This window comes from Euprymna scolopes, chromosome 8, assembly GCF_053919585.1.
Source record: "Euprymna scolopes isolate OS-2025 chromosome 8, ASM5391958v1, whole genome shotgun sequence".
Classification (NCBI taxonomy): domain Eukaryota; kingdom Metazoa; phylum Mollusca; class Cephalopoda; order Sepiida; family Sepiolidae; genus Euprymna; species Euprymna scolopes.
In genome coordinates, this window is record NC_136489.1 from 57,036,662 (window position 1) to 57,059,055 (window position 22,394).

Genomic DNA, 22,394 nt, shown 5'->3' on the forward strand with positions numbered 1-22,394 from the left:
TGTCTTTGTGTGTAATATATATATATATATATATATTAGTATTATAAAAGTATACTTATGGTAAATAAGCTATACACGGTAAATTGATAAAGGTGTCAGCCTAAAGTACACAACAATATAGCTTTATTTTAAAACTTTTATTAAAAAAATCAGTTCAGGTAACTTGATTACGTAGTAGAGCTAACATCTATTAAATGTAACCACCATCAGCCTCAATCACTACCTCAATATGGGTCCGGAACTGGGAGCATGCCTTTTCCACAAGCGCTGGAAGGAGCTTGACAAATACTCAGCGGATGGCAGCGGTCAGATTGGCTTTGGTGCTGTGAGAGGTTTGGTGATATTCTTGATGTACGATCAAACGAAGTAGTCCAGAAGGTTCAGGCTGAGGAGGGAGGCAGTGAGAGAAAGGTACAAAGCCATAGCACTCCTTCTGAAGCCAATCCTGGGTCTCTTTAGACTTATGAGCTGGCCCTGAGTCCTGCTGTCACACCCAGGGTCTGCCAGTACCAGATCACCACACTCTTCAGCATATCTAGGTACACTTTGGCATTGACTTTCACGCCGACTTCGAAGATGTGAGGTGGCATGATGTGATCTTTACTGGAAATCTCACCAAAGACCATAACCGTAGCCGGAAACTTTTTCATCACCCTGGGCACATCCCTGTTATTCATGGCAATCCAGCGATGCATTTTAAAGATGTTGGCAATGGTCCTATTGACATAACTTGGATCGGTAGAGAGCATAAATTATATGGCTGCGCATCTCTGATCTCGCTTGATGAACATTGTGTTACTTTCAGACATGATAGAAGGCTCCTATCACTCTTGTGCATTGTACACAATTGGCCAACTAGTAGATGGTCTGCACTAAAAAAAGAAAACCGGTTTTCATCAAACTGAAATGGAATCAGGTCGTCTTTTCTAGCACGATAATTTTATCATTCTATCCCGTATAGAAACGTTTATTTTATTTCAAAGGAAAATCAGATTAATTACATGGATTTAAGTTTTAGGATCGTTTTTATAGTTAAGCTGTGCTTACTTTAGCTATTGACCAATCAGAGTCCTTATTTCCTACAACTTATTACATTTTTCTATTATTATTATCAATTACTATTTTAGATTCATATTATGACATAGAAGATTCCAGATTTTAAGCATTATAGACAGATGAAATGGCCTAGATTTCCTGTGTAAGTATGAGCTCATTCTTTGTTGTTTGACCAACTTAGAAGTGAGCATACTCCAAATCATTTAAATAGAGGGGGTAAAATTTATTGACCATAGGAAATTAATAGCTAGAGGGAGGTAATAAAATTAAAAACGCTAGATTAGACATTGTTTAACTATAAAACAATCACAGAAATTAAATCCATACAGTTGGCCTGGGGATTTACCTTGGGAATGAAACATTAAGTTTCTGTGTAGCTTATTTGCTCTAAGTATATATATTTTTTATAATACTACTAAGCTGTACATATGTATTGAGCACTGCTGAAGGAAATACTGAAAAAAGTAATATGTAATATAGTACTTTATAATATAAGTGCATATATAAGTAATGAGAAAAAATGCCAAAATGGTGTTTTTTTTCCAAGTTATTAAAGTAAACATCTGATGAGTATGTGAGTAAATGTGCAGCAAAGACATAATTTTGCAGACTTGTTATTACACTATATCTGTGTGTGTACGTGCAAAGTAAGTGGATCAGAACCTCCAGCAGAATGCTCAATTATTAAGAAAACTGAAAAAATAAGAACAAAATATTTATTTATGCATTACAGAAGATCGAGATAACTTCAGAATCATTGGTTTCACATAAAAAAAAAAGGGGGATCTATATTTGGTTTCTCATCAGCCCAGGTTTTTGTCTACACAGGCTGATGAGTCCAACATAGGAGACCAAATATAGGTCTTGTTTGGATTTGAAACCAATGGTATCAATATTGTGCCGATCTTCTGTAACATAATAATATATAAGAACAATTTGATTTAAATTCTGTAAATTAAATTTTACAATTTATCTTTTGACAAAGAGTGCAAAGAAAATAAAAATTAAAAAAAAAATATTTTCTTTGTACTCCTTGTTGAAAAATAAATTGTAAAATTTAATTTACAGAATTTAAAATCCAATTGTTCTCATACTATTGCTCTATCTTGAATATCGAACTTTTTCATCTGGTTGGAATTGTCCCAAATATTAAAAATAATATTTATGTACGAAGGGCATGCAATAAGTAATGGCCCTGACTCACTTTCAGTTGTCTGATCTAGCTGAAATTTTGCATGTGCAATGATTTATATCTCTACGGGTTATGTAGCAAATTACAGCTCTGAACTAATTGTGGTTTCTGTTTTACAGGTGTTTGAACTGAGATGTGAAATGGAGCCTGTTGAATGTCAAGTAGTGATCCGGTTTTTGTATTTGAAAGGATGCACACCACAGGAGACTTTTGATGAAATGAAAGAAACTTATGGTGATAATGCCCCATCATATGACCTTGTAAAACGCTAGCATCATGAATTCAAACATAGCCAGAAGTCTGTGGAAACAGCTCCCAGACCTGGTCACCCCTCTTCTGCCATTGAGTCAAGTTGAGGTTGCCATTTTGGAAGATCAGCACATTACTATTCGCCAAATAGCCCAAGATGTCAAGATTAGTATGGGGTCTGTGGAAACTATCATTCATGACCATTTGCATATGCATAAGGTGTCTGCCAGATGGATTCCCAGGTTAATCACACCATTTCAGAAGCGAGAACACGTCGAGTGCTCGAGGATGAATTTGGAGATATGTCAAGGAGATGAGACAAAGTTTTTCAAAAGACTGATTACATAGAATGAAACCTGGGTTCATCACTATGATCCAGAGACCAAAGCCCAGTCAATGCAGTGGAAGCACTTGGACTCACCACCTCCAAAGAAGGTAAGGGTGCAGCCCTCTGCGGGCAAGGTCATGCTCACAGTCTTCTGGGACCAGGACGGAATAGTGATGATAGATTTCCTGGCAAAGGGTACCACGATTACAGAAGCCTATTATGCTTCACTTTTGAGGAAATTAAGAGAAGGTACCAAAATCAAGAGGCGGGGCAAGATCAGCAAAGGTACCCTGCTGCAGGACAACGCTCCGGTCCACAACTCGCATGTCGCCAGATCAGAAGCACAGGCGTGTGGTTATGAAATCCTCCCTACTCTCATGACCTTGCACCCTCTGACTTTCACCTCTTCCCAGCCATGAAGTTGTTTTTGAAAGGAAAGCGTTTCCCAGATGATGCAGCCTTGATTTCTGAAGTCACATCGTGGTTGGAGGATCAACCTGGGGTGTTCTACAAAAACGGTCTCCAGAGCTGCATCAAACGATGAGAGAAATGCATAACTCTGGGTGGTTCCTATGTAGAGAAAGACTAATAACTGTGCCAAGTTTCGTTGCTCTACTGCTATGGGAAGTGGGTCAGGGGCATTACTTATTGCACGCCCCTCGTACTTGAAATTCACAAATCTATTTAATTTGTAATCACAAATTATTTTTTTTTAAATATATAAAGTTATGTTCCGATGACGAAGGAACAGAAAAAATCCACAATCAGGATTTTTGTATATGTTTATATATTTTTAAAAATTTAACTGACAATATCGACAAATGTCTATATTGTTTCCATTATTGGATGTCTTACACATGTTTCATTGTCCTGATGGAAAATATGTTTTGAGTTTTGGCTCTGACAATGTGATGCAAGGTTTTGCATGTCAAGTTCATGACATTATTTAAAGTTATTCTGTGCTTATAATCTTACATCACATTGTCACGACCTTTAAACCTCAAACCTATCACAATGTTACAACTAAAATACTCTCATATGTATAGATAACGATGCAGGGATAAATATATACACAAGAAAATAAACACACATTATATATAAGATATAAATAATGTGTAAGGTATTTGCGGACAGATGTAAATACATATACAAAAATGACTCTTAGAAACACAATGTGCTTTATCAAAAACTGTTTGCCAAGAATAAATATATGGTGTTATTATTTTATTCATTGGGAGTTGACGGTGATCAAGTGATTAATGGCATTGATTGGCAATCTGGTTGTTTCAAGTTCGAATCCAGCTCATTTCATAAAAATCATTTTCACTTAGGATGTTGGCAAACTTCTTGTGGAGAAGGTTACCAACATCCTAATTTTAATATTTATTTAAATGCTATCAGTGGATTTAGAATATATATTAAAATTTAATGGTTGAAAAGACCAGACAAGTGCAAATTTATTAATAAACATATATTAAAATTAAATTAAATTTTTATTTTTTTTATATTTGATGAGTAAAATATTTGTCAGGAAATACAGTATTTTTCTTGCCCTTAGACGTTAGAAATTGAGGCTGAATGAAATCTAAACGTCTGAAAACAGTGTGGAGCATTGGTCATACGCATGGGTTCAAATTAGTGGTGGGACGATTAATCGGAATCAGAATCATAAGAATTGTGTATTTTGGGGGAAATCGGGAATCGCATCGTTAAAAAATACTTTAGATTTACGATTCTTTCATTACGATTCTCTTATATTTTTAAATTGAACTGTGTGAAGTGAGATTAATGCTGTCAAAAATTTATGATAAAAACGTCATAGAACTTTGCATAACATATTTAATATGATGTACAAGAATTTTATAAACTACTTTAAAGATAATCTTTATTTATCTTAATGAGTTTTCTTATTCCGTCACATAGGTGCTGCCTGTATGTTTCGAAACTTCAAGGCCCATAATTAGTTATCTGTTTGCACTATTGCAAAACTTCGGGGGCCATGATGTAATATTATTTTCATTTGTGAGCAAAGTTTATTTATGTATAAAACAGTCTAACTATGTCAAACCCATGAAAAAGTTGATGAATACTTAACCCTTAGAGAAAAAAGATTTTACAGTGCTCTCATTGCGAGTAAATCATGTTAAAAATCAGTCTTTCCAACTGGTGACCAAAAACAAAAAAAAGCGGATGCTTATCTTTTGGCAAGTTTTTTTAGTTTTTTTTACTGACACTCTTCCATTAGTAAATGAATGAAAAATCTCATTAGCAAATGAAAAATGTCTTGCCAACCTTTATATTAAAAAAAAAAAAAATAAAACAAGCAAAGTCAAATTATTTAAACAATAAAAGGTTTAATAGAACAATATATGTACTTTCTATTTTCTGAACAAAGGCTGTTTCAAGAAATATTTCTAAAACTAAAGTGAAACTGATCATGTGGTATCAGTTCGTAAAACTTTGACAGTCAGTCGGCTTTTTTGAAGTATCCAAAAATAAAAACGTTAGAACTACATATTATGCTGACTGACGGTTCCGCTTAAGGTATTTGGAAAACTACAAAAGAAAATCATTTTGCTATCTGTTAAATAAATGCAGTAAGTGAATTTAATTTCTTTTCTTTTACAAATTTACATTTCATTAAAATATTCTGCGAATGAAGCATTAAAACATTTCTTTTGGAACTTCTTTGCACAACACAAACAAAACAAAAACAAAATGTGAAAAATTTATTAAAAAAGGGAAAAAATGTTTAACTTTTTTTTAATCCTTTGAACCCTAACTTTGCAGACTAACTAGTCACTCAGAGCCGTTCAACTAAAGGACTGTAGGGGCTTAACATTCACCGATGCCTGGTATCACAGTCGTGATGTGAGCATAAGTAAATGTTTCCCAACCCCTAACAAAAAATAAAAAGGTTATCAGAAACAGTATTATGGCAGAGGCGATTTCACAAGTTCAATAAATGACTTATTTAACAATAGAAATAAACAATTACCAAAAATTTACTTTTTTATATAGAAATAAAGAGGTAAATTAAGACATTAAATAAGAATAAACATTAAAGGACGATACGTATATAATTATATAATAAAAATATAGAAACAAACCAATTTATTTAGATTTAAGAAATAATATTTTTATTGTTAAAATCATTTTTTAAAAAGTCAAATAAATAGAAATAATTTCAGACAATTGAATATAAAAAGCTAAAAATTTAATCAAAGATTTAGTTATTTTAAAATTTCATTTAAAAACAAGAATATTCTAGAAAGTGGAATAAAAATCAGTGATTGAAGCTGTATAAAAAAAAGAAAGAAAAAAGTTAAATTTTAAAGAGTTATCGAAGACAAAGAGAGAGAAAAAAAATGAATATCAAAAGATAAACAAAACATGTTATTCCCCTTGAAATTTGATGTTATTGTATTTTTGTTGAATTAACCATGACTTACTTTTTCTTTATATTTTTTAATATATACAATAACTCCTGAAATTGATTGTCATTAATTTCATGGTGCATGTTTAATTCAGGGTTAAAATATTTGTCTTGACTTTTATCTTCAATGAAAGAAATTTTATGAACAAAACTCAAATTGTTTTCGAAATTCCCTTAATTGTATTTCCACTTTTTCGTTGTACCAAATTTTTTCACTACATAAAAACTTCCAATTATATAATGGTATATTTCAAAACAACAATTCCACGGGAATCGGAATCGTATTTGGTATCGGAATCGTGAACCAGTACTTTCCTGGAATTGGAAAAAATTTAGGAATCATCCCAACATTAGTTCAAATAATAAACTTTGAATTCTAAATATCAAGTGCTCCTTAGTAGATTTATTTTAATCCATGTGTACGACCAACGCTTATCGGACATTTAAACCTCAATTTTCAATCTTTGGAGACATGCCAGGCTTTACCTCAGTGTGATACGAAAGAAGAAAAAAAAATGCATTTTCTGACATAGAATATATTATTAAAAAAAAATTTAAAAATTGTATTTAATTTTAATAAATAGATATGTTTATTAAAATAAATTTGCACTTGTCTGGTCTTTTCAACTATTAAATTTTAAATTCACTTTGCATGTTTTGATAACGTTATGTTTCCACTTTAAACATTTGTAAGCAAAAGATAAAGTGACTTTTAAAAATGATTAAATTCTGCTCTTATAGGCACAGTGTGCATCTTCATTTGTCGTATAATTATTATTATATTAATTATTATTAAGAATGTTCAATAAAAGAAGATCAAGATATATTTTTATTAATATGAACAAATTTACATTGTCATGACACTGGACATTCTAATGTTTAGGACAAATGGTGAGTTAAAACTAGAACTCCTCGTCAGGCGACTTTTGAGGACCGGATTCTTCCATGGAAAGCAACCAATGTCGCAACCATGCAAATTTGTGTGTGTGTGTGTGTGTGTGTGTGTGTGTAAATCGAAATGTTCTAATCACATTTTATAGTACATTCATCATTGATGTGTTAGTTTCATATCTTGGATAGAGTTTTTCAATATCACAGATGCTTCACCTGTAAAGTGGTCTAGCACTGACTGGAAACAAAGTTTCATCTTGAGAGCAGCATAGTATGCAACTAAACGGGACGTGACTAAAATCAGTTTTGCACTTTTATCGCAAAGATTATGGTTTAGCAAAGATTTTTTTCTCTAAACATTTGAATCTGGTTCTGATCAATGTTAAGTCTTGTGAATAATTGAACAGAATCGCCTGCCATTATATGTTTTTAACTATAAGTGGCATGTTTCTCACAGAGCATAAAATCTATGCTGATTGCTTCATTTGCTGTATTTTGTATTGAAGAAAAATGGATAAAATGAGACAAAATGTAAATTTGTGATATAACTTTTGCAGTGAAGAAAACCTTTAAATTACCAAAACGGAGTAAATGCACAAACAAAACTGAGACATTGTGAAAATATTAATGAAATGCAAAATCAAAAAGGTTTATATGAAACTTGGGGCTTCTTAAAGTAAAAAACAAAAAAAATTAACCTGCAATTAAGTAATGCAAAGCAAAAAATAAAAATTGCTTTTATCATCTTGGAAATAGAAAGATTGTTTTCATCATATGAATAAATAAATTTGGCTGACAAACAAGTTGGCTGGTCTTGTAACTGGCACATGTCAACTGGGTTCAGTAGACAGCATTGACTGACATTTCATCCAGATTTTGAGAAAACTGAAACAAATTCTATTTCACAGAGAAAGGGAGACAGATGATGAAGCAATTGGGACAGTGAGAGAGAGAGGTGTTCTTTTTCTTCTTGGGACAGCAATGAGAAAAATAATTTGATATAATGATATCACACACAGAATGAGTGAGAGAGGACCGGACAGCGCCAGATCACCATGCTGAATTCTCACCCCCACCCTTTTTAAAATTCACCCCAAACAAGGCACAGTGCCACTTTGATGTAAGGGGCTACTATTTGATATCAAATCTACAGGAATACTATGTAGGGAGTTAGGCAGCGAGATGTCTGTTCACATTACACTTGAACTTCTGCATGTCAGTACAGTTGGGGAAGAAGGGACTGAAGGAAATTCCAAAATCTAGCAGTTCAAGGGAAGAAACTATTTGAATAGAAATCTTTTCGGCATCTAAGCATCTCTACAGTGTATGGGTGAGATTTAGCTGCTTGTCAGGTCAGTCGGGGATATTTATGTAAGTGCTTTGAGTTCATCAGAGCACCTTCCATTAAAATACACAGGCACAAGGATGCAACACTTCATTGATGGGACAGAGATTATAGTTTGGTTGACAGTGCGGGACCTGCATTTTTGGCTAAGAGACTCCATTCTGCTTGCCACTAGAATCCATATTTCTAAGAGCCATATCCTTGACCTAAAGTTAACTTAAACTTAATAGCTGAGCCAGTCCGAAAATGCTTTAATTAGAAAGAGCATTAGGACGAGTTATTTTATTTATTTATTTATTTTTTTTTTTTTACACAAACGCAACACTAAACTTTACTCAGAATATGTGTTTTTTTTATATACAGAAAAGAACCTTGGGATTGTTATTTTTGTGTTAAAAAAAAAAAAAAAAATGACCTTTGCGCCTTAGTGGTACAACTCTGATGATCAATGTTGGATGATCGTTCTCATATTCTTGAAAATGTATGGGGAGCGGTAATCTAATGAAATCGGACTCTTCAATAGCTGCAGTTTTCATCAGAGTTGCAACTATTTTGTTAGCAGGTACTAAGCAACCACTCAGAACCCAGGAATGTCATCAGAAAGAGGAGAAAAGGGGTACATGATTGGAACACTTACCCTAACTCTCCACACAGGCCCAACTAACCTGACAAGCAGCAAAATCCCACCTCTTCATTTTAAAGGTTTCTAGATGCAGGATAGCCTCCTAATATACTAGTTCTTTTCCCCTCAGCCTATTACACTTTAAATTCACACAGTTTTCTGCTTCCCTGACTATACTAACCTGCAGAAATTTAAATATAATATGAACAGACATCTCACTGCTCAACTTCCCCCAGATCCCAAATAGTAGCCCATTACGTTCCAAGTGGCAATGTGTCTTGTTTAGAAGTTAAAACAAAAATACATCAACAAGTTCTCTGTCAACTATACAATAGGATTACCCATAGCTATTAGTAGAGATCTCTGGATTTCTCTGGTAGAAACCCATTTGAGGTCTGGCCTAGGGGCGTCATGGCATAATTGAAAACAGACTATAAATACAAATCAACTTTTATCATAGGATTTTACGTTTTGTCTTTATCATAAAAAGATGAAATCTGAAACTTGTAAAAGAAAGATTCTTTTTGATTTATAAGAATGGTATTAAATGGGTTACGAAATAGTGGTAAGAAAAATGGGGAAGGAGGAAAAAAAAAACTGAGAAAAACAGGATGGAAACAGGAACAGGATTAAAAAAAAAAAAGAAAAAAAAAAGAAATCCGTGATAATAAAAAATGTGACAAACAGAGGGAAATGAAAAAGGATAAGACAAACAAGTAAAATATTTTTAAGGCAAATCCACAACAAACACAACATCCATACAATGAAAAGAAAAATATTTATACATATTTGGTTTGGTCGTTTTACATCATATCAACATTTTTTTTTTTCATCTATTTTATGTCAACTTCACTCATTCTTGGTAAAACTGCTTATGCTTCAAATTCCTTATATCTTTAAATATTTATAGATTAATTACTTTTTTTTAAATATATCTGACATATAAAATAAAGCGAGTCTGTTTTCTCAAATTTTTGTGCATTAAGCACAAAAATTTGAGAAAACAGTTTTCCTCCTAAAAATAAAATGTTTGGTTCTAGTTCAGACTTTTTTGTGGAGGGAACTTTAGTCCATATCTTTAAATTTGTATTTTGATTTTATTTATACCCTAAAATAATGAATCCATATCAGAAAATTATTCAAATGGGTGCTATCTTAGACATTTTTCAATAATAGCCAACATAGAAACAGTAGCAGCAACTGTATCCTCAAGTCGGTACAAATACAGAAGTTCAGCATGACCAGAGATATAGCCAGCTGAAACTTAGACTTTCCAACTCCCACATCCGATGATGCATGAGGCAGTCTAAAGTCAGATTCACAGCGTTCCCCCAGTTTCTTCCTGTCGCAATCAAATCTTTCTCAGTTGTCTGCTTTTTGTTCAATTTTGGTCCTCTGCTTTTTCCATCATGAATCCATTGGAGCATTTGTTTAGCAATTCTCTCTGGGGCCAATCTTGGGGTATATTTGAGCCAGCCTAGTAGTTGCTTGTAGATTATTAATGATATTACCTGTTGGCTAATGGGGTCTGACTTCTTGATTGGTAGTTTGATTGCTTCATTTGATTCCTTGAATCCTTGTAAAGCATTTAGAATCAAACGAATCCTATCTTGACTAATTTTGAGACGCCAAGTTTCATTTCAGTATAGCAGTATGGACAAAACCTGTTATATAAAATCTTAATTTAGATATGAGGGTGAATTCACCCAAATGTCCAAGTTCCAATCACATGAACTGACATCTGTATTTTTTTTATCATTGTTAGAAATCTAATATTTACTATTAATACATTTAAATAAAAAATGCAATCGCATGGAGTACTAAGACCGAATGCATTTTAATTTATCAGAAATTTTAATATTAATTTATCAATTAGTAATTTGAGAGCATTTAAAATGTTGAATAAATGAGTCAGCTATTTTAATATTTTAGCAGTTAACAAAAATAAAAACAAAAAACATTTAAAATGTTGAATAAATGAGTCAGCTATTTTAATATTTTAGCAGTTAACAAAAATAAAAACAAAAAACATTGAATATTCATGCTTTCACAAATACACACATACAAATACACATAAAAACACAATAAATAAATAAATATGGAGAGATGAAAAAGGAACAAACCAAAATTATATGTTCATCAACGTTTTGTCTTTATTTCAAGATTTCCTTGGGCTGATTGATTTAAAAAATAAAAAATAAAAAAAAAATACCAGTACAATATTTGAAAATATATTTGTTGTTTGTAATGTGAAATGGATGTTTTTGTTTTATTCCCGAATGAAAAATATAACCGTTAGCATTCAAAATGTATATAGCATTCACAGCATGAAATGAGTGAATTTTTTTTTCTTCTTAATTAAATTAAAGCTGTTTGAATTTAAAAAGATATGATGCTGTTTCTGTTCTTTTTTTTGGAATGAATAAAATCGTCAGAATTCAAAATGTTGGATGTGTATATGAAATGAATGATTCTTTGCTTTATTGATTCATTTTTTATTTTATTATCAATGTTATTTTCTGTGTTGGAAGTTAGTTCACGTGTATCTCAAGTTCTGGTCTTTTTAATATAAGTTTACTGATTAAAGGAGATACGTAACTTGTATAAACTGTTACGCTGTTTAATTGTGTTTGAGTTTGTTATGAGCACCAATTCAAGAAGTCCTATCCGAGATTTATTTAAAATGAATTTAATGAGTTTAGTTTGTTTAAAGTTAAAACAATGAGTATACTGCAATGAATGAGAGAATAATGCATTCAGAAAATTGCTATTTTTCTCTCTCTTATATTCATTGAGCCTTTTCTTTAGCCCCTATTGAGTTTCACCAACATATTTGATGACAATTATGGCATAGAACATATATACAGGGTATTCCAAAAAATTTGACATCATTTCGCAGGCCAATAATTTTTGCAATTTATTGAAATGACCTAAAATTATCATAGCTTGTATAGAAACAGTTCAAGATTTTATGTTTAATGTTTGATATTTATCTCTTTCCAGATTGAGAAATGCCGTTCACTTCAAAAGTCATTGTGTGTGTTGGAATATGCTTAAACACAGTAATCCAAGACTGTGCAACAACTTGACGTGTGCAGAGTCACAGGCAGGGCTCATATTGAACATTTGTAAAAATTATGAAATCGGTCATTGTTTTTTTTTCTTTGAACTGTTAACTAATAAAACTGTTGATGTTCAACATAAAGTTTATGCAGTTTCATTAAGATATATACTGAGTAGTTTCCGAGATATTGACATTTAAAATGACGGCAAATTTTTTTTGGACACCCTGCATAACTGCATTAGATATGGGCTTATTTTTTAAATGTTTTGTTGTTTTTAATGCTTGTTTTATTGTTTGTGATGCCGTTTGTATTATTGGAATTCCTAGTTTGTTTAAAGTGTTGCAAATTATTGTATTATTGGCCTGAATAAAAGATGCCTGTTTATGAGAGAAGTGTCTGGTGTATGTATTTTGCTTACTGTTTCTGGAAAATATTTGTACAGCTTTTTTTCTTAGCATTTAATATAAAATATGTAGGAATTGCAATGTTTTTTTTTCAAAGTTTTGGTGATTTATTTGAATTCTTCATCCAGATATTCTGAAGGCAATAGGAAGAAAGGGATTATCATACCTGTTTATATTTTTGTTATTATGGTGTCAGTAGAAATGTATGTAATCATTTTTGTGTGTAGTTTTGTGAGGAACTTTGAAGGATAGATTATTGTTGAATTTTATTATAAGTATGCGCAGAAATGGTAATGAGGTCACTTTCATAGGTAGACTTTATGGAAGGTTTGACTGTCTGATTTGTTTTTAATATTCTCTATGTGTTTTCAGGGAGAAAGATTAAAACGTCATCAATATATCTAAAGTATTTGGTGTTTGGAGGTAATCTAAATTCGAAAGGATTAGATTTTAGGTATTTTAAGACTAAGCAGGCTAGTAGTACTCCACTAAGATGGTTACTCATGAAGAGACCAAAATTTTGCTTGTAGAAATTATCATTGAATTGAAAATAAGTCATATCAATGATAAGTCTGATAATTTTTAAGAGTGTTGGGAGGAAATGCTAAGTTAACATTGAGGTGTACATGGAGAAAGTTTAACCATTTTTTTTTTTTAATGAAGACATTAGTGTATAATGATGTTATATCTAAGCTGTGCATAGCTTTGTTCTGTACATTAATATTTTTGCTTTGTTAAATAAATCACCAGAGTTTATACGGGAACTGCTAATAATGCCCATTAGTGGGGTTAGAATATTAGATATGGCTTGCGGCGTTACTGATGCCAGATATTATGGGCACATAAAGATGTCAAATTTGTGAGTTGGGGGGGGGCATAAAATGTGGGAATATCGGGGAGGAGGGTATTTAACAGAGGATGGCCATGTTTTATTGTATTTAAGAGATTTCTGGGAGATTTGTTAAATGTTCCACTGCTTTTGTTTACAATTTTTAAGTCTATGTTGGTGTATGTATTTTTGTCAACTAGTAGTGTAGATATTTTCTTTAAATACATGCTTTTCTCTATGATTACTACATAAACATACATTTTTCTTCAAATCAATCATCCCAAGGAAGTCTTGAAATAAAGACGAAACTCTGATGAATATATAATTTCGGTTTGTTCCTTTTTCATCTCTTAATCATCTTGGAATATTATTTCTATAATTTTCATCACATAATATATAAAATAAAAGATGAGGAATAGAAGTTATATATAACTTCATTATATCATCAGAGCAATAAGTAAAAGTAAAAAACAAAAGAATAAAAATCTCTTAGGCCATGGCATTTCGAAGTTAAATGCTTCTCATCAGAAGAGAAGGGCCACAATTGATGAGAAGCATTTAGTTTCGAAATGCTATGGACTAGAGATATTTTTCTTTTTCTCTTTTACTTTTCCTTATTATTCTGATGATATAATAAAGTTATAACTTATTTCTCATCTTTTATTTAATATATTTAATTGCTCCTCTTAACAGTATTGATTTTTTTTCTATCATGATAAGTTTAACTTTATTAAAAGTATACTCTTTGATAAACTAATTATATTATAAATATATGTGTGTGCGTGTGTGGACCTGGCATTTGGAACACTGCTGGAAATATGAATCCTGAGAATGTACCCAAAATACCACTGATCAAAGAGTTCCAGCCTTTGAATTTTAATAATTCATAGGGGCTGGGTTTCACACCTATAAATAAGGATTGTGCAAACAAAGAGCCTGATGACATCATGTGACTATCCATCTCGTTTCCCTGCTTGAGCATTCCAGTCATCATCTATGATTAGCATATTGCTTAAAGGGATATGTTGCACAGTGTCTTGAAGAGCGCTATAGAAACCGTCCTTGTTTGAGCAGTCACTTTCAAGTGTAGCAGCATATACTGCAACAACGATCATGTCAAAGATTGAATCCTTTAAGTGGATTGGAGCAGGGCATTCAGAAATTGGATCCCATTCCAAGATCACAGCATTAGCATTGGCACTTAATGTGATGACGATATCATGGTATCTGGAATAATCAGAAACTGCACTATGGTAGAGATGATAAAATGTAGAAGGGTCCGAAACTGGAATAACTGTAGGACCAAAATTAAGGAAAGACATGCAATTTCAAGGCCATATTTGTTGAGAGGTTAGGATTGTTAGTCTGGGTTTTTAAAGAGAGCATGATTCTAACATTTCTACATGTAATAAAGCTGATATTCTTTGGAGAGAGAAGACTGTCTGGCTTACTTATCACCTGTCTGCCAGGAAGAGGACGAAACGCTGCATAATTCCGCTGATGCCATAGCATGTATCATATTATGTTGCAAATTCATTTGAAGTGTCACAGGATGAACAAGGATCTGCAAAAATAGTTTCTGTCTACATTCATAAGTTGCTATTAGTATAATAATGACTTCCTTGTAATTAACTTACAACATCCTTCCCATAAAATTGTGCAGTTTTTCTAAGCTATAGTTATTTATCTATAGTTATTTCTGTTCATGCATATACATTCTACCAGATTTTTATTTGTAAACATACTTTAAACACATACACATTATATATATATATATATATATATATATATATATATATATATATATATGACAGGCAAATGTAAAGACAAACATATATGCAAACATACAACATGAAACAATATAGACATGTATATCTCCGAGGAATGCCAATATGTGTTCGATGAAGTCAACAACAATTTTACAACAAAAGGAGGTGAGGAATATTTCACCATTTTTCACCCTTGGGTGGAGGAGGTGAGAAGGTATCATAATGAAAGGAAGACAAATAAAAATGACAGGACAAAAAATTAAACCTGAGCCATTGGGACGGATGGATTCTAAAAAAATGAGAATATAAATAATAATAATAATAATAAACATTGTAAAACAGAAACAGGAAATATACTTAGTCATATTTTAGATGTATTGGTTTAATTAAATATAAGAAAATTAAAAGTATACATAAAAAATACATAGTGTATTGTGTGTGTGTATTTAGGTAGTATTTTTCATTTCAGCAAACATTGTTAAAAATAATATATTGCTTAATCATTTATTTTTTTAATTATATAATATACATATATATATATATATATATATATATACATACATACACACACATATGTAGTGTGTGTGTGTATTTAGGCAGCATTTTTTCATTCAAGCCAACATTCTTAAAAATAACTATAGTAAAACACTGGGATATGGCATTAAAAATTAGTAACAAAATACATTACAGTATGTAATACACATGTATTTAGTCAAATAACATTATAAATAACACTGTAAGAGGTGGGGGCAAATACCGTAACCAGGGTCCAGAAAAACATTGTATTCCACATTGTAGCCTAAAAAACCATATCCTAGAGCCTCAGTATCGCAGAGTTCTTTTGTATTCTGTTTAATCATCTTTTATGTTTTTGATTTTTCTAATAATCTTTTTTGTGTTCAGAGCAAAATAACTAATGTAGATTTCTTATGTATCATGAACATTTTCGATTTTCATAAGAAAGCTAATAACTACATAGGTTTTACAACCACTACTTTACCCAGCCACCTCACTATGTATTTTGTAATCTTCAGATTAATTTTCCAAACAGCTACAAAAGCATAACTGTTCCCTCCACTTTAATTTAAGATAAATTCTAATTAATAATACTAAAATAATACACTCTGATAGAAATTTAAATAAAAAAAGATACTTAAAGCTATCTTCATCAAAACCCAACAATCTACAATTAATATTACATTTGAAAGCATTAACCCTGCGTTAGTCCAATGTGTGTCTGTGGGGGGGGGGTGTCAGCCCAATTTTGTTTAAATGTTCATAATTCCTAGTTGGCAACTTATTTCTTTTCCTCCCTCCCAGTACTCTCCTAACTCAGTGAGGGTATAGCACTATGGTATGGCGCAGTTGTATCTCTGTTTTCCTTGGATGTAGACGTCGCTTTGTCCTTCTGGGGTGTCCAGTTATCCCCGCTGACTAACGTTAGTTTGATTTTATGATTTATACATTTTTGTATTTTTCCAGTGGAAATGAAATTTGTAGATATAAGTGCATATTATGTATCATTAGGCTACTCTGTAATACAGTAAAACTCCTTTAATTTGGACATCCTCTAAACCTGGACTTTCTCTAAACTCGAACTGTCTTGTCATTGAAATTGTATTAGCATATTTGATGCGGAGTTGCAGTAAAACTGTTTACATGGTTTAGTCAGATATTGTGCAGAAATGTTAATATTGGTACTATATAATTAATGTAGATTAGCTATTGATAATTTACACTAACTGTAATTTTTTTTTCAGATTGCTATATTTAAAATAGTGTAAAACAACCCATCACAATGGCTTGCAACTCTAAAAGAAAACAAGTGACACTGACTTTACTCGAAAACCATCAAATTAAAGAAAAATTAGTTAGTTGAAAATAGCGTTATATTGAGAGATTATAAGATTGGAAGAAGTACACTGTTTTACATCAAAAAGAAAAAGGAGGAAATATTGAAGGCTGCTCCTTTCTCTTCAAATAAAAGATATGTCAAAAGAAGGACTCTTCGCAGACCAAAGCAAGTTGAATTCGATCGAATATTGCATGAGTGGTTTGTAGCAAAATGGAATGAAAGTGTAGTAATATCTGGGCTCATGTTAATTGCTAAAGCAAAATCTCTTAAGGAAGATTTGAATATCGCAGAAGATATGAAATTCAGTGAAGGCTGGCTTGGGAGCTTTAAGAGTAGGTATAAGACAATTAACAATGTCAGGCGAACAACGGTCTGCTGATACACACACAGCATCAGATTATTGTGACAAATTCAAGACGATAATTGCTGATTATGGTTTAACACCAGAGAATGTTTACAACGCTGATGAAAGTGGCGTAAATTGGAAGTGCTTACCTACAAAAACATTAGCCGGATGTGGGGAGCAGAAAATAAAAAGATTCAAATTAAATAAAGAAAGACTAAGAGTGATGGTATGCGCTAATGCTTTTGGAACTCATAAACTTAAGCTTCTTGCCATCAGCAAATCAAAGTGTCCTTGAGCATTAAAAGGAGTTTCGCCTTTGCCAGTATCCTATTATTCTTCACAAAATGGATGGATGAATCAACAGTTGTTTAAAAAATGTTTTTTACAAGAATTTGTGCCAGTTGTCCAGAGGCGTTTTCTTGAATGAGGTAAACCTGATTCAAAGTACTTGTTTCTGTTGGACAATTGTAGAGCACATCCTCCTGAGTCAGAACTAGTGTCATCTTGCGGGAATATTTTCGTATGCTACTTACCACCTAGTGTGACTTCTCTCATCCAACCTATGGATCAAGGGATTATTTGGAACTTAAAATGTTTCTACAGAAATGATTTCATGATGAATATTATAAATATTACCGTGAGTATAAGCAATTTTCAGCGCCATTTTACTATCAAAGATGACATATTTTCTCTTGCAAGTGCATGGGATTTCCTATGCGGACAGACGCCACGCTAGACGATCTGATAATCACCCCTGCTCAGGTGCATGCTATCATAAAAAACCTTGACACTTCAAAAGCATGTGGACCCGACCTCATCCCAGCTGTGCTATTAAAAAAGTGCTCAGCCGAAGTAGCTCCAGTTCTCTCAAAACTCTACAACAAATGCCTTAATGAATCTTGCTTTCCGGGCTGTTGGAAAACTGCTTCTGTGGTACCAGTATTCAAGAATTCTGGCGAAAGAACTGACCCATTAAATTATCGCCCTATTAGCCTCCTCCCACTTTTTGCCAAAATATTTGAGACCTTAATTAACCATGCTCTAGTCCAGCACCTTACAGATGCTAAACTTCTGACCGACCAACAATATGGATTTAGACAAGCCCATTCCACGGCAGACATCCTTACTGTAATCTCTGAACGCATACACCATTCACTGGACAAAGCGGGAGAGAGAAGAGCGGTAGCTCTAGATATATCTAAGGCTTTTGACAGGGTATGGCATGAGGGTCTCCTCAGGAAGAATTCTTAACATAATTAAATCCTTCTTAGATAAGAGAAATTCCAGGTTGTCCTCGACGGTCGTACATCTAAACAATATGATATAAATGCGGGAGTGCCCCAGGCATCTATCCTTGGACCTCTGCTGTTCCTGATATTCATAAATGACCTCCCCGACAAAATTGCCTCTGAGATGGGGATATATGCTGATGACACCACACTCTATAGCAGGCACGACAGGAAAACAAATGAACATATATCCAAAGCAATGGCAGAAACACTAGAGGATGACCTCCAATCAGTAGTGGAATGGGGACAAAAATGGATGGTCACGTTCAATGCCGCCAAGACAAAACTGGTTTCATTCAATAATTACAAGAAACCTTCTCTACCACCTATAGCAATGGCCAACGACTCTTTATCTGAGAGTATGTCTCTCAAGCTCCTTGGCCTAACGTTCACAGGAAACATGAGTTGGAACAATTACATCGAGGGCATTGCCAGGGCCGCTGCGAGGAAGGTGGGCTCTCTCTACCGTGCTAGGAAACTTCTAACACCGAAAGTATCCTGTACCTCTATAAGGCCACTATTCGCCCATGTATGGAGTATTGCTGTCATATTTGGGCTGGTGCATCGGCTACTAGTCTCTCGCTCCTTGACAGGGTTCAAAAGAGAGTCGCAAATCTGATAGGCCCTAAACTGGCATCTAAGCTTCAGCCTCTGTCCCATCGTCGAAACGTTGCATCCCTCTGCCTGTTCTACAAGTATTATAATGGTGAATGCTCTGACGAACTGCAATCACTTGTGTCCTCACGACGTGAACACCCTCGACAGACCCGACTAGCTGCAAAATCCCACCCCCACACTGTAGAGATCCCTAGATGTAAAAGATCTTTCTACTCCAGTAGTTTCTTCCTCAGAACTGCTAGACTTTGGAATTCCATTCCAGGTCACTGCTTCCCCGACTGTACTGACATGCATAAGTTCAAGTGCAACGTGAACCAACATCTCGCTGCCCTAATCCCTACATAGTACCCCAGTAGATGTTTCCCCTGATAGTAGCCCTCTACACCAAAGTGGCAATGTGCCTTGTTTGGGGTGAAAATGTAATAAAAAAAAAAAAAAAAAAAAAAAAAAAAAAAGTTCAAACAAGCACATTAACAAAAGCATGGGGTAAATTATACCCAGCGCCAAAGACTTCTGAACTGAAAGAATCAGAGAATACATCTGGTATAGAAAAAAATTCTTGAAACCAAATGGTTACCGACCAACCACACTGTTCTTAAATCACTTAATGCAAATGATGTTGAAATGTGGGTGCAACAAGATGAGGAAACTACTGATCAATATCCTGAAGGCAGTAATGGTGATGAAAATAGCGACAGCTCCCATTCTCTTGACCCTAATGTAAATAACCAAGAACACTCTGATGAAGCAATATCATGGGATGATGCAGAAAAGTCTATGGAGACGGTTATAAAATTTCTAGAAAAAAGTCCTTACTTTAGTGACAACTATGTTTTGCAAGCAATGTTACTCCGAAGAGATATAATCATGAAGAAGCTACAGAACCAAGAAATTGTAGATTTTTGTGATCGCTTACGGAATACAATGGCAGCGCCTGAGAGCTCAATCGATGAAAATAGAAACTGCAATGAGACTCATTCGATGAATAGCTAAAAAAATCATAGATGATAACTTAGGTAATAAATACCTAACAAGTAAGAGTAGATTTAATTTATTTTCAATGTTTTTGTTCCTGGTAATAATATTTAACAATTCTTACTTGCAATATATCGTAAACTCAACTTAATATATACTTGAAGTATCATATAGCAATGAATTTCATTTACTATTTCTTAATTCTTAGAAAATTAAAGTTAACTGCAGCACATTTTTTTTATCCCGAAACTTGAACAGCATCCTCTAATTTGAACGAAGCGGATGTTCAAATTATAGGAGTTATACTCTATTTAATATGGAATTAATGTTTTGGTATTTTCTTAAGTTTTGATGGAGCTAATGTAATATCTTAATTTTTCCTTAGTTTTATAATTTATTGTATTATTTTATATTAATATCAACAAGTTACAAGTGATTCTCACTGCTCAACAGGGACTGTAGATATATATCTGAACCAGCAGGATAACTATATTTTACAAAATAACACTATAAACATTTTTGTATTGGGGTGTATAAAGACCCCATGAGACTATCGCAGCGTTAATAATATCTTAAAATGCTTAACATAATACAATTTTATCTTGTGCCAATAATTCTGGTAGCACAGAATTAAAATTGTTAACGTCTTTTCTGTAATAGTGTGAAAATGTTTTCCTGCCGTCTGACTTCATTTGCTCATTTTTCAATTAACTTTTGAAATTCTCTTTAACTTTTTTCGTTTGTTTGCTTTTTCATCTGATGATAATTTGATGGACAATTGAAAACGTTCGATATACATATACCTACTTTTCAAAAATTTTTATGAGGTAGTAGATGTTATCAAGGCCTGAAGGCCACTCAAGGATCAGGGTTAATAAATGTAAGGTGGTAGATTAATAATCAATGGTGTTAATTAGGTAGACTTTGGATTATTTAAGGGGATGACTGAAGAACTTGTTTACATTGGACTTGAAGGTTACCATATTGTAATGCCAATGGAACAGTGTTTTTAATTTTTTTTTATTTCAATGCAAAAAAGATCATTAGAGAAATTGAAAAAAAAAATAAATAAAAGAGGCTATAATTAAACATATTTCTATTATTGTTAATAATGTTTGGTTGAATAAAATATATATATATAAGTGGCACCTTTATTAATTTAACTCTTAAAAGTGGGAAATGCCAAAAACCCATGTAAACAAAAAGTTTGATGACCATTGGTTGATGGAAATAAGAGAGAGAGTAATAAGACCAACAAACATGATTGGTTAGTTGGCTGGAAATAAACATGATTTATAAAAACATACATCCACATAATTAGTCTCATGATTTCCCAAATGAATGAAACAAACGCAGTGTAGTTTACTTGCCATAAATATATTTTCATGTTACTATACTCACGCATTAAGTACTGTAGAAGTAGATACTCAAAATATATATTCAATATATTATTTTATAATATTAGATGTGTATATAGATCAAATAATAATTATATATGTGTATGTATATATCTTTTTTAAGGGGCATAATATTGGCATAATTTCCTAATTCAAATATTTCAGATTTACATCGAATTTCACATAGTTGTTAGACACCAATTAAGAAAAATTCCCCGACTTTCAATTGTCTCTGAAGCCCTTAAAATTATTCCTTACATTTTAAACATTTTCAAGAATCAAAATCATGTACAGTAGAATCCTGGGATACGGCATTAAAATTAGTAACAAAATACAGTACAGTATATAATCAAATAACATTATAAATAACACCATAAGGCGGGGCAAATACCGTAACCAAGACCCGGAAAAACATTGTATTCCACATCATAACCTGAAAAAAATATATCCTAGGGCCATGGGGTTATACTGTAATGGATTATGATTAAAATTAGAATAAAGCATATAAGTTTTAGTCCAACATTTTTTCATCTCCATAAATGGGCATTAAAATGGTGCCAAAATTTCTGTTTGGAGAAACCATTTTACCTGTCCTAGAACGTATATTCTATTTCATATAATAAAGTGAAGCAAATCTATTCAGTTTCTTTGTGATTAACAACATTCTGCTCTATAAAATCCATGTTTCATTTAGATTCATCAATTTCTTTGCGAAACATCAGTATGAG

At 32.8% G+C, this 22,394-nt stretch overlaps 1 protein-coding gene across 3 annotated transcripts in view; it reads right to left on the minus strand.

Moving 5' to 3' along the window:
• The window catches only part of LOC145283583 (protein diaphanous homolog 2-like), a 182,230-nt gene that overhangs the window by 48,606 nt on the left and 111,230 nt on the right, over positions 1-22,394 (minus strand). The window lies entirely within an intron of this gene.